Genomic DNA, 16,027 nt, shown 5'->3' with positions numbered 1-16,027 from the left:
TACAACGGGTCAATGTGAAACATGTAATTCTAATGTACACTGGAAATTGGGTCACATCTGGCCAATTTGAAACATTTAATAACAGTGCACACGGGACTCTCAACCACATCTGGTCAATGAGAAACATGTAATAATAATGCACACTGGCCGCTCGGTCACATCTGGTCACTGTCAATCATTTAACAACAATGTACAATGTACACTAGCCCACATCTGGTCAATGTGAAACATTCATTAATAATGCAGATTGGACACTGCCACATCTCGTCAACGTGTAACATTTAATAATAATGCACACTGGACCCTGGACCACATCTGGTCAATGAGATACATTTATTAATAATGATACACATTGGACACTGCAATGTCAATATGAAGCATTTAGTAATAATGCACATTAAACACTGGGCCAACTATGGTCAATGTGAAACATCGAATCTTAATGCACACCGGACACTGCATCACATCGTGTAACATTTAATAATGCACACTGGATACTGGGTCACATCTGAACAATGTGAAGCACTTAGGAGTAATGCACACTGGACAATGGGGCACATCATCGCAGACACGGACCAGCTTTCAGATGTACGCTGACAAAACCACCGCCTCCCTTGATCCTTCCAGGTCTTTGTTTTATCAGACCGACATCGTTTTTCAGATGAGCCACAATTTCCTCTGGTTACAATTGGAGAGTCTTTGGTCCCACAACTTCCACATCATTGCCACTGATTCCAACCCCATGCCTGGCTTTCGTCTGAGGCTGATCCTGACTGTTGATAACTGCGAAGCTTCTGACCCCATACCCGCTCCATACCAAAGACCGCCTACTTCTACATCCGTAACGTCCCACCTGCCGAGCCCATCTGCAACTAAAACCCTCAGCCATGGGTTTGAAACGTCTCTGGCCTTTGTTCTCCTCTCCGGCCTCTCCACAAACTTCAGCTCATCCAAAACTCTGCTGTCCGTATCCTATCCCGCACTAAGTCCCTCACCAATCACCCAAGTCCTCATTGACCTGCAATGGCTTCCTGTCTCCTGAGCCTGCAGTTTAATTTTTCTTTCTTGTATAAGAACACAAGTAATAGGAGCAGGAAGAGGCCATGAAGCCCCTCGAGCTGCTCCCGTATTCAATAAGATCATGGCTTATCGTCGTCCTTACCCTCCCTATCTCTGTAATCTCCTCCTGCTCCACAGCCCTTCCCTCTGCTCCTCCGCCTTTGGCCGCTGTTTGACCAATGTTTCCTTTAGCTGCCCTCTTCCTTTTTATATACTTGTGGAAGCTTTTACTGTCAGTTTTTATATTTCTTGCTAGTTTACTCTCATAATTTATTGTGTCTCTCTTTATTATTCTTTTAGTCATTCTATGCTGGTTTTTAAAGTTTTTCCAATCTTCGGGCTGACAGAGCTGAACTGCAACAAATTCGGCTGCAAACTTAGAGTTTCTGAAGAAAGCAGATGAATGTAAACATTGAATTGCGATGGCCGGGGATCAAACCCGGGTCAACTGCTTAGAAGGCAGCTATACTCACCACTATACCACCATCGCTGGAAATAATCATCAATAAAATAGTTTTTACCCATTAGATCCTGAACACACATTTTGTTCTTACTTTAAACTGGTTTCTGACGGATCCTTTCTCGCTCTGCTGCAGTTCCCGTTTCCGTCCAGTCGATGTTGCCAAGCCCCAATCAATGGAAATTACACAACAGCCAGTAATTGTTCACCTGATATCGGACTGAAGAGATCGTCGATCCCTGCAATACTTGACCAGTGGAAATACACTTTGCCGCAACACATATCAGCCATCGAGTAAAGTTAAATAATTCATGAAATCATTACTGAGACCTGACTACCAACTGGGCACAAATGGCAGCTTAATATTCAAGTCTATAAGATCTTTAGAAAGGACAGAGAAGCAGGGAAAGGAGGAGGAGTAGCAATATTGCTAAAGGACAATATTACAGCAGTTGAAAGATAGAATATCAGTGAGGGTGGGGGGGCAGTGTAAACACTTTGAGAGAGACCCATCAAAAGTGGCCCTCACTGCAATCCTCCAGAAGGTAGAAGGGCGAGCTCTGGAGGATTTCTTCATTCTTTGTGACAGTGTTTGTGAGATTGTGGAAATGTCTGGAAGAGGAAAATCCGGTGGTAAAACTCGGGCCAAGGCCAAGTCTCGCTCATCCCGGACCGGACTGCAGTTACCTGTGGGCCGTGTTCACAGGTCCTGAGAAAGGGGAACTCTGCTGAATGTGTGGGTTCCGGAGCTCCGGTCTGTCAGGCTGCTGTGCTCAAGTATCTGACGGCTGAAATCCTCGAACTGGTCGGTAATGCGGCCCGCGACAACAAGAAGACCCGCATCATTCCCAGACACCTGCAACTCGCCGTCCGCAACGACGAGGAGCTCAACAAACTGCTGGGAGGGGTGACCATCGCTCAGGGCGGGGTGCTGCCTAATATCCAGGCCGTGCTGCTCCCGAAGAAAAGCGCTGGGAGCATCAAGAACAAGTGAAGCGGCCAAGATTTAATCCAATAACAGGGCAAGGACACGAACAAACTTATTAAATCATTTGAGGAAGGAACAGAAAGACAAGGTTCATGTAGTAGATGTGATAGATTTGGATTTTCCGAAGGCCTTCGATAATGTACCGCATTGTAGACTCATGGCTGAGTTCAGAGCACGTGGAGTCAGTGGACAGGTGGTGGAATGGATCGGAAGCTGGCGACAAAACAGAAAACCGAGAATAGAGGTCCAGGGTCGGTACTCAGATTGGCAAAAGTTGGGAAGTGGAATTCCACAGGGATCGGTGCTGGGACCACTGTTTTTCACAATTTACAATAATGATTTGGATTCCGGAATCGGATGTACAATTTCAAAATTTGCCGATGACATCAAATTGGGGGATGTCTTTAATACAAAGGAAGAATGTGTCAAAATTCAAGAGGACATTAATAAACTTGCAGAATGAAGAATAAGGAGATCACATACTGTTTGGATAATAAGAGTCTAAACGGGATAGAGGAGCAAAGGCATCTCGTGGTGCAGATGAACAAATTACTGAAAGTAGCGACGCTGGTGAAAAGACAAGGCTGATTTTAAGATAATGATAGGGTTTCTTAGGATAGCTGAGGCCAATAGCATAGATGCATTTAAGGGGAAGATAGATCAGCACATGAGAGAGAAAGGAATGGAAGGATATGCCGATAGGGTTAGATGAAGTAAGGAAGGAGGAGGCGCGTGAGCAGCAGAAACGCCGGCATAGACCAATTGGGCCGAATGGCCTGTTTCTGTGCCGTAGTTTCGATGTAACTCGATGGAAAGGCTCTTTTCAGAGCCACCCACTGTATCTGTGAAAGGACTGGTTACTGTCTGAAGGGAGACGCTGATATCATGCTACCAGTGCTGCTTTGAGCTGCTTTTGTCTCGGTGTGGACGAGATGAGGTATTAATGGGACTGGATTCGGGGCACCGACCACAGTCCGGTACTTTAAACGGTAACTTATGGACCCCATGCTGGTCTCGTAAAGCATCACCAGAACTGCTCGACTAACCTTTCTACATCTGCGGGATTCAGCGCTTCACTCCGTTTCTGTTCTATTTTGTTGGATTATTTACATAACGCATCAAACTCACTGGGGAATCACTGAAATGTAACTCTGCACAGAAACAAATAACAGTGAACGGCCTGGTGCCCAGGAGATCAGAAATATTACTCGCCTTTCGCCTTGTTGACTGGTAAACCGTGTTTCGAGTCCACCAACCCGCGTTGGTTCCATATGGGGATCATGTCCAGCACTAGAGAGAGAGACAGAGCCTGTCAGTCTTACACTTCCTATCAGTGTGTTCATATCACGCTCAATATCTGTATCCAACCTTCATATCCAGCATCAGAGAGTGAGAGAGAAAGGAAGACAAATACGGTGACAGAGCGAGCGGCGAGGCACAGTGCCACAGTATCAGTTCCAGACTGACCTGTGAGCTTGCGCTTTATCCAGAAAATCCCGTTGGAGAGACAGAAGATGCATTCTTATCTCTCACTGATATACCAGAGACGGACACACTATTAATCCCACACTCAGAGACAGTGCAGAGAGTGACAAAAACAATGTGGGCCGAATTTAACCCTCTCTTGCCTGTTGTACTATATTCGGTTTTGCAGACCAGTTCCGTTCGCTATTACTCTCAGTGTCCGTGAGTTTCACTCTGATTACATTAATCTGGGACTGTTGCAGTCTGATGTTAATCCCACACGGTCCCAGCAAATACACCGACTCCCATTTTTCTCCCATGTTTCTCCAGGATTGGTTTGAGAAATCCTGCCTTCAGTTTCGGAGTCACACGTTACTAAATTAGTAAAGGGGCCAAGAATGAACAGAACCCATTGGCTCATTTCAAAACGTCGCACTTTATCTGTGAAAGCCCCTTTACCATCAAAATATACCGAGAGAAACAGCAGGGATGGAAACATCTCGTTTAACAGTTGGAGATTGTAAAGTCAGTCTGGATTCCAGCGTTAGGCACTGGTGGAATCCCATCTGTTTCCCATTCTGGTGCCTGTTCCTGCACTGCCTGTGGACCCCATTCCCTCTGACCTTTCCCCCACTTCCTTTGCTCAGACTCTGAAAAATTCCAATTGGGGAAAGTTTCCATCGATTTTTGGATTGGGAATTAAACCAGATATCTGCGCATGCGTGACTCAGCCCCGCCCCCAGCGCTGCTTGCTGGTGAGCAGAAGAGCGCATGCGCGCTCCCCCCCCCGCCCCCCAGCTCGGCCTGTGGGCGCCATTCCCTCAGTGAGCGGAAGAAGATGGTTTAAAACAGCCGGGAATGGAGAGATCACGGCCCCCGGGGGAAGGGAGCAAAGAGCAGCCTCGTTACAGCAGCTCATCGCTTCGGGACCGTGTCCGCAGATGGGCTCAGAGATCGGCATTGAGTCCGGGGGCTGTTTGTAAGAGGCGGAGTGGATCAGGAACTGGTCCCGGAACATGGAGTGAGAGGGGGAAGGGAGAGGTCATTCTCGGGCTGTGTGTGTCCAGGGTGGGTCCAGGGTGAGGGAGAGAGAATGGGAAGAACCTGCTATTAAAATCATTGCTGCTTTCTCTCCCCAAACCAGGAGTGAATGGATCTGGTTCAGTTCCAGTCTCACTCTGTTTATTGTTATTGGACAGTGAAGAGTGGAAACAGATGTGGGGAGTGAAACAAAGAGCATCAATTGCAGGCAACAGGTGAGAAGTGTGAAGGACACATTTTGAACAGCGGCTGTTTGCTTTCAGTTGAACGGTTTGTCCCATGGGAGAGGGGATTATAAACCTGACCTGTACAAAGCTCCCTGCCCCATCGGGTAGTCCCATTCATGCATCAGTGCAGGGGTTGGGTTGTGTCTGGATGTTACTAAATTATTTTAAAACCGCCCAACACACCTGGTGTACAGAAGCTGAGAGCTGCAGTACTGCAGTGGAGTTAGACACTGACACCCTTTCTATCACTGGAAATCATTTGTGAACATTAAAAATAATTATTAACAGAGATATTAAACTGATCACTTTTGCATTTTCTACCTCACTTGTTCTTGAGTTACAAGAGATACGTTTCTTTCTACAGGCAAATATTTGAAGGATCCAGAATGAATGTGAAGTTTCCTCCACCCGAGGCAAAGGAACAGTGCAGCCAGCTCCTTCTCACACACAGTAGGTATATTGTCACTCACAGAGCACAGAGACACAGACAGGTCATCAGGTCCACAGTCTCAGACAGCAGAAGCGGTCAGTCCCACACTGATCCCAGGTTCCAGAGACACATTTTCAATCCAACAGTCAAACAGAGCAGGTGAGGCAGACGCTGTTTCCATTTCCCCCGAACTCAGTCCTGCTGACAGGAAGATACAAAAATCCCAGTTCAAAGTCACGCTTTCAGGATGTCAATTTCACAAAAGGGCAACATTAGCCATGGATTAAATACCAGATACCCCGAGATTATCATCGAAGTTACAACATGGAAACAGGCCCTTCGGCCCAACATGTCCATGTCGCCCAGTTTATACCACTAAGCTAGACCCAATTGCCTGCACTTGGCCCATATCCCTCTATACCCATCTTACCCATGTAACTCTCCAAATGCTTTTTAAAAGACAAAATTGTACCCGCCTCTACTACTGCCTCTGGCAGCTCGTTCCAGACAATCACCACCCTTTGAGTGAAAAAATTGCCCCTCTGGACCCTTTTGTATCTCTCCCCTCTCACCTTAAATCTATGTCCTCTCGTTATAGACTCCCCTACCTTTGGGAAAAGATTTTGACTATCTACCTTATCTATGCCCCTCATTATTTTATGGACTTCTATAAGATCACCCCTAGAACTCCTACTCTCCAGGGAAAAAAGTCTCAGTCTATCTAACCTCTCCCTATAAGTCAAACCATCAAGTCCCGGTAGCATCCAAGTAAATCTTTTCTGCACTCTTTCTAGTTTAATAATATCCTTTCTATAATAGGGTGACCAGAACTGTACACAGTATTCCAAGTGTGGCCTTACTAATGTCTTGTACAACTTCAACAAGACATCCCAACTCCTGTATTCAATGTTCTGACCAATGAAACCAAGCATGCTGAATGCCGTCTTCACCACCCTATCCACCTGTGACTCCACTTTCAAGGAGCTATGAACCTGTACTCCTAGATCTCTTTGTTCTATAACTCTCCCCAACGCCCTACCATTAACGGAGTAGGTCCTGGCCCGATTCGATCCACCAAAATGTATCACCTCACATTTATCTAAATTAAACTCGATCTGCCTTTCATCGGCCCACTGGCCCAATTTATCAAGATCCCGTTGCAATCCTAGATAACCTTCTTCACTGTCCACAATGCCACCAATCTTGGTGTCATCTGCAAACTTACTAACCATGCCTCCTAAATTCTCATCCAAATCATTAATATAAATAACAAATAACAGCGGACCCAGCACCGATCCCTGAGGCACACCGCTGGTCACAGGCCTCCAGTTTGAAAAACAACCCTCCACAACCACCCTCTGTCTTCTGTCGCCAAGCCAATTTTGTATCCAATTGGCTACCTCACCTTGGATCCCGTGAAATTTAACTTTATTTAACAACCGACCAAATTGAATACCAGCCCAGAACTCTCACACACACGTGAGTTTAATTAATGCAGTATCCATTTGAATAGCGTATCAAGAGATACAAATTGCAAGTCAAAGCTCATGTACATTATCAGATTGAGAAATGCTGTGACAGTGTAACCTGAGAAACAAAATCGATACCAGTTTATAATACACTCATAGTATGAGATTTAAAGATACAGTATCAATTCTATTAGCACAGACTGAGATACACATTACAAATGAGTCCAAATATATTATCAAATAAAATTTAGAGATGCAGTATCAATTCCTTTCGTGCAGACAGATCTTCACATTATATACCAATTCCAAAATGTCACCATATCATTTTGAAAGATACATTATCATTCACAATATTACTCACAGAGATACAGGTTTAATAGTAGTTCAAAAAGCACACAAATTATCAGATTAAAAGCTCCAGCATCAAATTCTAAAGTGTGTCCATATTTACCAATTAAATAATGAGAAAAACTATTTAAGCATTAAGGTACTAATCCTACAATATTGAACACAATAATGTAATCTGAGAGAATAACTATATACAGATACAGAATGAATCTCTCACACAGATACAGTACAGAGACACACAGACACAGAATGAATCCCACACTCACATACCGTACCAGAGACAGACAGATTCAGAATGAATCCCAAAGTCACATACAGTACGAGAGGTTGCCAGACACAGAGTAAGTACCACACTCAAATATGGTACCAGACATGATAGGTACAGAATGAATCCCACACAGGCATACAGCACCAAGGACTGACAGGTACTGAGTTCATCCCACAATCTCATAAAGCACTAGAGACTGAGAGGTAAAGTATGAATCCCACACTCACACACAGCACCAGAGACAGACAGTTGCAGAATGAATCCCACACTCACACACAGTAACAGAGACGAACAGATACAGAATGAATCCCACACTCACACACAGTACCAGAGACTGACAGATACAGAATGAATCCCACACTCACAAACAGTACCAGAGACTGACAGATACAGAATGAATCCCACACTCACACACAGTAACAGAGACTAACAGATACAGAATGAATCCCACACTCACACACAGCACCAGAGACTGACAGATACAGAATGAATCCCACACTCACACACAGCACCAGAGACAGACAGATACAGGATGAATCCCACACTCACTCACAGTACCTGAGAATGACAGATACTGAATGAATCCCACACTCACACACAGTACCTGAGACTGACAGATACTGAATGAATCCCACGCTCACACACAGTACCAGAGACTGACAGATACAGAATGAATCCCATACTAACATACAGTATGAGAAACTGCATATATGGATGTAATTCAACACCCACACACAGTACTAGAGAATGTATATACTGAATGAATCCCACAGTTAAATAGAGTACCAGGGAGTGACAGATGCAGAATGAATCCCACACTCACACGCAGTACCAGAGACTGAGAGATACAAAGTGAATCTCATAGTCACCTCCATTAGTGCAGGCTGAGTTACAAATTACGTACCAGAGCAAAAATCTCATTGTGTCAGATTGAAAGATACAGTATCAAATCCATTAGTGCAGACTGAGCTACATATTAGATATATTGGTAAATACTCATAGAGTATTATACTGAAATAAACAGTATCAATACCATTGATACAGACTGAGCTACACATTACATACTCGTTCAAAAACCTCAAATGTTCAGACTGGAAGATACTGAATTAAAGAATGAATCCCACACTGAGATAAAGTACCAGAGACTGACAGACACAGAATGAATCCCACACTCACACACAGTATCAGAGACTGACAGATACAGAATGAATCCATCACTGATATATCGTACCCCTGAGACTGAGAGATGCAGAATATACCCCATGCTCACAGCCAGTACCAGAGACTGACAGATATAGAATGAATCCTACACTCACATACAGTACCAGGAACAGAATGAATCTCACTCATGCACAGTACCAGAGACTGACAGATACAGAATGAATCCCACACTCACAAACAGTACCAGAGTCTGACAGTTGTAGAATGAATCTCACACTCACACACGGCATCAGAGACTGACAGATACAGAATGAATCCCACACTCACACACAGTTCCAGAGTCTGACAGTTGTAGAATGAATCTCACACTCACGCAAAGTACCAGAGTCTGACAGATACAGAATGAATCTCACACTCGCATTACTGCGGACTGAGCTACACATTACATACCAGTCCAAAAATCTCATAGGGTCAGATTGAAAGATACAGTATCAATTCCATTGGTGCAGACTGAGCTACATATTCGATATATTGGTAAATACTCGTGTTATACTGAAATAAACATTATCAATACCATTGGTACAGACTGAGCTACACATTGCATACGAGTCCAAAAATCAAATAGATGATCAGACTGGAAGATATCGTTTAAATTCTATTAGCTTAACATTATATAACAGTCCAACAATCTCATAAACTTTTAGGCTGAAAGATACCGTATCGATTCTATTAGTGCAGACTGAGCCACACATTATAGAGCAGTCCAACAATCTCATACAATATCAGACTCAAAGATACAATATCGATTCCATTAGCACAGACTGAGCTATATGTTACTCACCAGTCCAAATATCTCATACAGTGTTTGACTCAGATGCAGAATTAATCCCATTATTGCAGTTTGAACAACACATTATATACCAGTCCAGTAATTTCAACATGAACAGATTGAAAGGTACATTATCATTCACAATAGAGTTCAGAGATTAAGATGTAACACTGAGCCAAAACTCACACATGGTGCTTGATTAAAGAAAATCGAAAAGTGTATCTATATTAACAAATTAAATACTCGACGAAGAACTGTATCTACTTTGAAGTGGTAAAGATACAGTTTCAAATACGATACTGTAAACTGAAATAAGAACCCAAAATGAATCCAGACTTGCACATTGTCTCAGAGACTGAATTACAGAATGAAACCCTCACTGAGATAAAGTAGCAGAGAATGGCAGATACAGAATGTATCCCCCCCACACACAGACAGTACCAGAGACTGACAGATACAGAATTATTCCCAAACTCACATAAAGCACTTGAGACTGACAGATACAGAACGAATCCATCACTTATATTTCGTACCTGAGAGTGACAGATGCAGAATATACCCCATGCTCACACTCAGCACCAGAGACTGACAGATACAGAAAGAATCCCAAACTCACGCACAGTACCAGAGACAGACAGATACACAATAAACCCCACTCTCATATACAGTACCTGAGACTGACCTCTAATGGACGTAAGCGAGAACTGTAAAAGAGCGGATCAAATTCACATTATCTGTCGTGGTGAGAGAAACAGGACAATGTGCATTGTGAGGAAAGTTTCTGTCTGTAACTTTTACTCTCGAATTTTTGCACTTTTTGACAGTGAAAAATGAAGACAATTTATTCATAATAAAGTTTTTGTTCCACTCGTTCAATAGTTGTGAATTTGCCACATTATATTTCACTGTACGTTGCGCAGTATTTCTCTCTGATTTCTCAGGACACGATTTACATTGTTCCTCTATCCCATTTAGACTGTAATTTTTCAAGCAGTATGTGGCCTCCTTATTCCCTCCAGCGAAATGCAGCACCGCAAACCTTTCGATATTGAAATTCACTGGCCATTTACACAGCCGTTCTGCAAGTTTATTTTGCCGCTGTCTTCCTCAGTATTGTAAACAATTTTACAACACCAAGTTATATTCCAGCAATTTTATTTTAAATTCACAAGCTTTCGGAGGCTTCCTCCTTCGTCAGGTGAAAGATGTGAAAACGATTCCTCAGTATTGACAATACCTCCTAAATCAATTACAAGAATTTAACACTGCGTTACAACTAATGTTTGGTCCAACAAAATGTACTTGCAGCTCGCCTCCATTCCCAATTTTTCTAAATCCCACTCGTGCAATATAATGTGAAGAATTAGTTTCTGTTCTGTCCCTCTCTCATCTTCAAACTTCACTGTCCCGGGGTTTGGGGACATCTACTGGCCGGAAGCAGAACTGGTCGGAACAAATTGCTGAAACCGGACAATGTGCAGTGTGAGCGTGTTTTTGATTGGTGGCAGGTACTAAATCTGATTTTTTAAACCTGCCCATTAACCTGTAGTGTTTGTTTCTGAAAAGTAAACAGAGCCGGACAGTAAGGATATGGGGAGTTATACAAAGAGCATCTATGGCAGACATCAGGTGAGAAGGTTGAAGGACACATTTTAAACAGCGTCTGTTTTGTTTCGGTTCAATGGTTTGTCCCAAGGGAGTGGGAAACAGAAATCTGATATGATCAAAGGTCCCCGCCCCATCGGGTAGTCCCATTCATGGATCAGTGCAGGGGTTGGGTTGTGTCTGGATGTCACTAAATTGTTGTAAAACTGCCCAACACACCTGGTGTGCAGAAGCTGAGAGCTGCAGTACTGCAGTGGAGTCAGACACTGACACTGTTTGTATCGCTGGTTTTCATTTGTGGTTATTACAATGATTATTAACAGAGAGATTCAATTGATCACTTTTGTATTTTCTCGTTCACCTGTTCTTGAATTACAAGAGATAATTTTTCTTCCGACAGTCAAATCCTTGAAGGACCCAGAATCAGTGTGATGTTTACTCCACCCGAGGCACAAGGAGCAGTCAGTGCAGCCAGCTCCTTCTCACACACAGTAAGTACATTATCACTCACAGAGCACAGAGACACAGACAGGTCATCAGTCCCACAGTCTCAGACAGCGGAAATAGTCAGTCCCACACTGATCCCAATCCAACAGTGAAACAGAGCAGGAGAGACAGATGTAATTTCCATTTCACAACGATTCATTACAGCTGACCGGCAGATAAATAATTCCCATTCCAAAATCACACCCAGTATCAGATTGAAAGGCACTCTGTCAGTCTCACATTAGTTCAGCCTTAGCTACAAATTAAATACCAGATAGAACTGACACATTGGACTGATTGATAGGTACAGAATGAATCACAATCATGCACCCCAAGATTCAAATTAAATACCAGCCCACAACTCACACTCATTATAAGTTTAAAGATGCAGTATTCATGCCACTATTGTACACTGAGATACAAATTAGATACCAGTTCAGATGTTACCCATATTTGACTCACATATATGTCCAAAAACCTCATAGTGTCAGAATGAAATGTACAGTTTCAATTCATTCACTGCAGACTGAGGTACACATTAGATACCAGTCCAAAATTCTCATACAGTATAAGACTGAAAGACACAGTATCAACCCCAATTGTGCAGACTGAGCAACACATCACATACCAGTCCAAAAATCACAGTGCCAAGTTGAATGATACAGTATAACTTCCATAAGTACAGATTGAGCTACACATTATATACAAGACCAATATTCACATAAATTATTGTACTGGAAGATACAGTATCAATCCCATTCATGCAGACTGAGGTACACATTAGTTACCTGTCCAAAAATCACATTGTGTCAAACTGAAAGTACAGTATCAATTCCTTTACTGCATACAGACGTTCACATCAGATACCTGTCCAAAAATCGGGTACAATATCAGACTGAAAGATATGGTATCGATGTGATTAGTACAGACTGACCTACATGTTACATACCAGTATAGAAATCTCACACAGTATCAGACTGTAAGATACAGTATCAATCCCATTAGTGCAGACTGAGGTATACATTAGATACCAGTCCAAAAGTCACATTCAGTAACAAATTGAAAGATACAGTATTAATTCCATTAGTGCAGACTGAACTACACCTTACTGTGTAATATATTTAGGCTGGTTTGTATCAGATTGAAAGGGACAGTATGAATTCCATTAGTGCAGACTGAGCTACACATTCTATACCGTCCAAAAATCTGATACTTTATCAAACTGAAACATGCAGCATCAATCCTATTAATGTAGGCTAAGCTACACATTACAAACGAGACCAAAAATCTCTTGCAGTGTCTGACTGAAAGTTGGAATGTCAATTCCATTCGTGCAGACTGAACCACACATTACACACCAGTCCAAAAATCTCATACAGTGTCAGACTGAAAGAAAGAGTGTCAATTCCATGAGTACAGAGTGAGCTGCACCTTACACACGAGTCCAAATATCTCATACCGTGTCAGACTGAAAGAAAGAGTGTCAATTCCATTAGTACTGACTGAGCTACACCATAAATACCAGTCCAATAATTTCACAGTAAAAGATTGAAGTGTACATTATCTTCACAGAGATTAAGATTTAATCCGACAAAAAAACTCCCACACGTTGTTTGATTGAAACAAAATCCAAAAGTGTATCCATATTTACAAATTAATGCTACACAAAAGATTTGCATAAATTAGTGAATTAAAGATACAGTTTCAAGCACCATACTGCAGCCTGAAATAAGAATACAGAACGAATCCAGACTTGCACTTTGCCCAGAGACTGAGGTACAGAATGAATCCTACACTGAGATAAAATACCAGAGATTGACAGAGACAGAATGAATCCCACACTCACAGACTGAACTGGCGACTGACGGATACAGAATGAATATCACGCTCACATACAGTATCAGAGACTGACAGACAGAGAATTAATCTCACACTCACATACAATCTGACACCTACTGGCCATAAGTGAGAACTGTAACAAAGTGGAATAAATTCACATTATCTGTCGTTGTTTCAGATTCAGGACAATGTGCAATGTGAGGAAATAGTTTCTCTCTGTAACTTCTACTCTCATATTTTTTCATATTTTGTCAGTGAAAAATGAGACAATTGATTCATAATAAAGTTTTGTTTTGCTCATTCGAAAGTTGCCCCATTATATTTCACTCTACATTGCGCAATATTTCTGTCTGATTTCTCAGGACACGATTTATATTAATTCAAATAAACCAAACTGAAGCACAAATAAAAACTGAGCGCAAATCTGGAAGGTTCAACGGCGACCGTCAAAAGTGAAAGGGACAAAATACAGAAAAAAATAAAACCGAAAATGCTGGAAAGACTCAGCAGGTCCGGCAGCACCTGTGGAGAAGGGAGGCTCGGGTTAACGGTTCAGGACGATGACCCTTCAATAGATCAGAAAGGTTAATCAGACATAATTTAAATAAGGAAAAGGAATCATCCGAGGAAAAACTTCCGAAAATCAATTAATTTCACTGAATCCGAGCAATTGTGTCTCGTATCCACCGTACAGATCAGGGCAAATAATAATACAAAGGAACAGAGTTAAATTCAACATTATGCGGGAAATAAATGAATTTTAAAAGTATTTTTAATATAAATTAAACCCGTTTGTGTTTTGTAAACACTGTCCCTCTGAACATCATCAAATTCAGTTCCAGTCTTGGTGTTTCTGAATTCAGCGTGCTGGGATTCAAACCTGTTGGAATTAACTGCTTGGAAGGCAGCTATACTCACCATTATAGCGCCTTATTTCACCAGGAGGGAGAAGTGGAGTGTTTCTGTGGAGTTTCGGACTGAATTGCTCCCTTTGGGTTTCTGGCACTTTAATCAGAGACAATAAATAGTTCCCAAACATCAGCCCCTGAACAGACACAACAAGCTGGTGGAATTTCTCATTTATAGATATTAAATAAGAGGATGGCAAAAGCGAATAGGAAGAGGTTCGGAAGAAGTCACAAAAACAATTAGGGAAGCAAACAGGAACCAGGAAATCAAATTATCAAGGAATATAAAAAGAAATAGTAAATTATTCCACTGACACAAAAATAACAAAAGGAAAATCAGAATTGATTGAGTGCCACTAAGTGATGCACAAGATAAACTCACAGGTAACGTCAGCGAAATGGCAGAAATGTTGAATTGTTACTTTGCCTCAGTATTTCCCCGGGAGATTAACAGGGTGAATATATTAGAGGAAGAGGTCAATAAAGATATCAAGGCATTTATGTTCGAAAGTGTGGTTAAACTCCTGGTCCAGATAGATTGCATCTGTGCAGATTAAATGAAGCAAGGGAAGAGATAGCAGAGGCATTGTTACATGCATCGGAAAAAATCATCAAAAAAGGAATAGTGCCAGAGGACTGGATGACAGCTAATGTGATTCTTATATTTTAAAACAGGATGTAGAACAAGTCCAGGGAACATAAGACCAGTTAACTAAAGGTCGGTGGTAGGATTGATCATGGAATCCTTTACCCAATGAAGCAACAGAAAAACATCAAGAAACCGAAAATATAATAAAGAATACTCAGCACAGATTTCAGAAAAGGAAAGCTCAACAGTTTGGCCAAAGGCTTGACAGTTTAAATTACAGTTCGACAGAACTTACCTGCTTTACAATTCTATTCCTCTGGAAATAAACCTCTGTGTTTGCTTTTTTATGGCCTTATCATCCTGTGCTGCTACTTTTAATCATTTATCAATCTGTACCCCGAAATCCCTTTGTTCTTCCACCCCATTTAGACTCTTATTTCCCAAGCAGTATGTGGCCTCCTTATTTCTCCGAGCAAAATGCACCACCTCACACCTTTTTATATGGAAATTCAATGGCCATTTAGACCGCCTTTCAGCAAGCTTATTAAAGTCTTCATGTATTTTGTTGCATTCTTCCTCAGTATCGGCTATAACCCCGAAATTAATTACAAGCATTTAATACAGCATTACAAACAATAATTTGTCTGACAAAATGTTCTCCATTCCCAGTTTTTCTAAATCCCACTCGTGCAATATAATGTGAAGAATTAGTTTCTGTTCTGTCCCTCTCTCATCTGCAAACTTCACTGTCCCGGGGTTTGGGGACATCTACTGGCCGGAAGCAGAACTGCAACAGTTCGGAACAAATTGCTGAAACCGGACAATGTGCAGTGTGAGCGTGTTTGTGATTGGTGGC

The 16,027-nt window shown here is 42.1% G+C and overlaps 1 long non-coding RNA gene and 1 other non-coding gene across 2 annotated transcripts; one reads left to right on the top strand and one right to left on the bottom strand.

The window, feature by feature from the left end:
* Window positions 1-1,477: 1,477 nt before the first annotated feature.
* trnar-ucu (transfer RNA arginine (anticodon UCU)) lies at window positions 1,478-1,549 on the bottom strand. The gene has a single exon. It is a non-coding gene; the product is annotated as a tRNA-Arg (tRNA).
* Window positions 1,550-4,768: 3,219 nt separating this feature from the next.
* On the top strand, window positions 4,769-15,518 carry LOC137307078 (uncharacterized). Its single transcript, XR_010959019.1, has 4 exons — window positions 4,769-5,227; window positions 5,604-5,689; window positions 11,750-11,840; window positions 15,258-15,518. It is a non-coding gene; the product is annotated as an uncharacterized lncRNA (long non-coding RNA).
* Window positions 15,519-16,027: the final 509 nt, after the last annotated feature.

This window comes from Heptranchias perlo, chromosome X (genome assembly GCF_035084215.1).
Source record: "Heptranchias perlo isolate sHepPer1 chromosome X, sHepPer1.hap1, whole genome shotgun sequence".
Taxonomy (NCBI): Eukaryota; Metazoa; Chordata; class Chondrichthyes; order Hexanchiformes; family Hexanchidae; genus Heptranchias; species Heptranchias perlo.
Note: the sequence above shows the minus strand (reverse complement) of the source record. Positions and strands in the feature narration are given on the sequence as shown.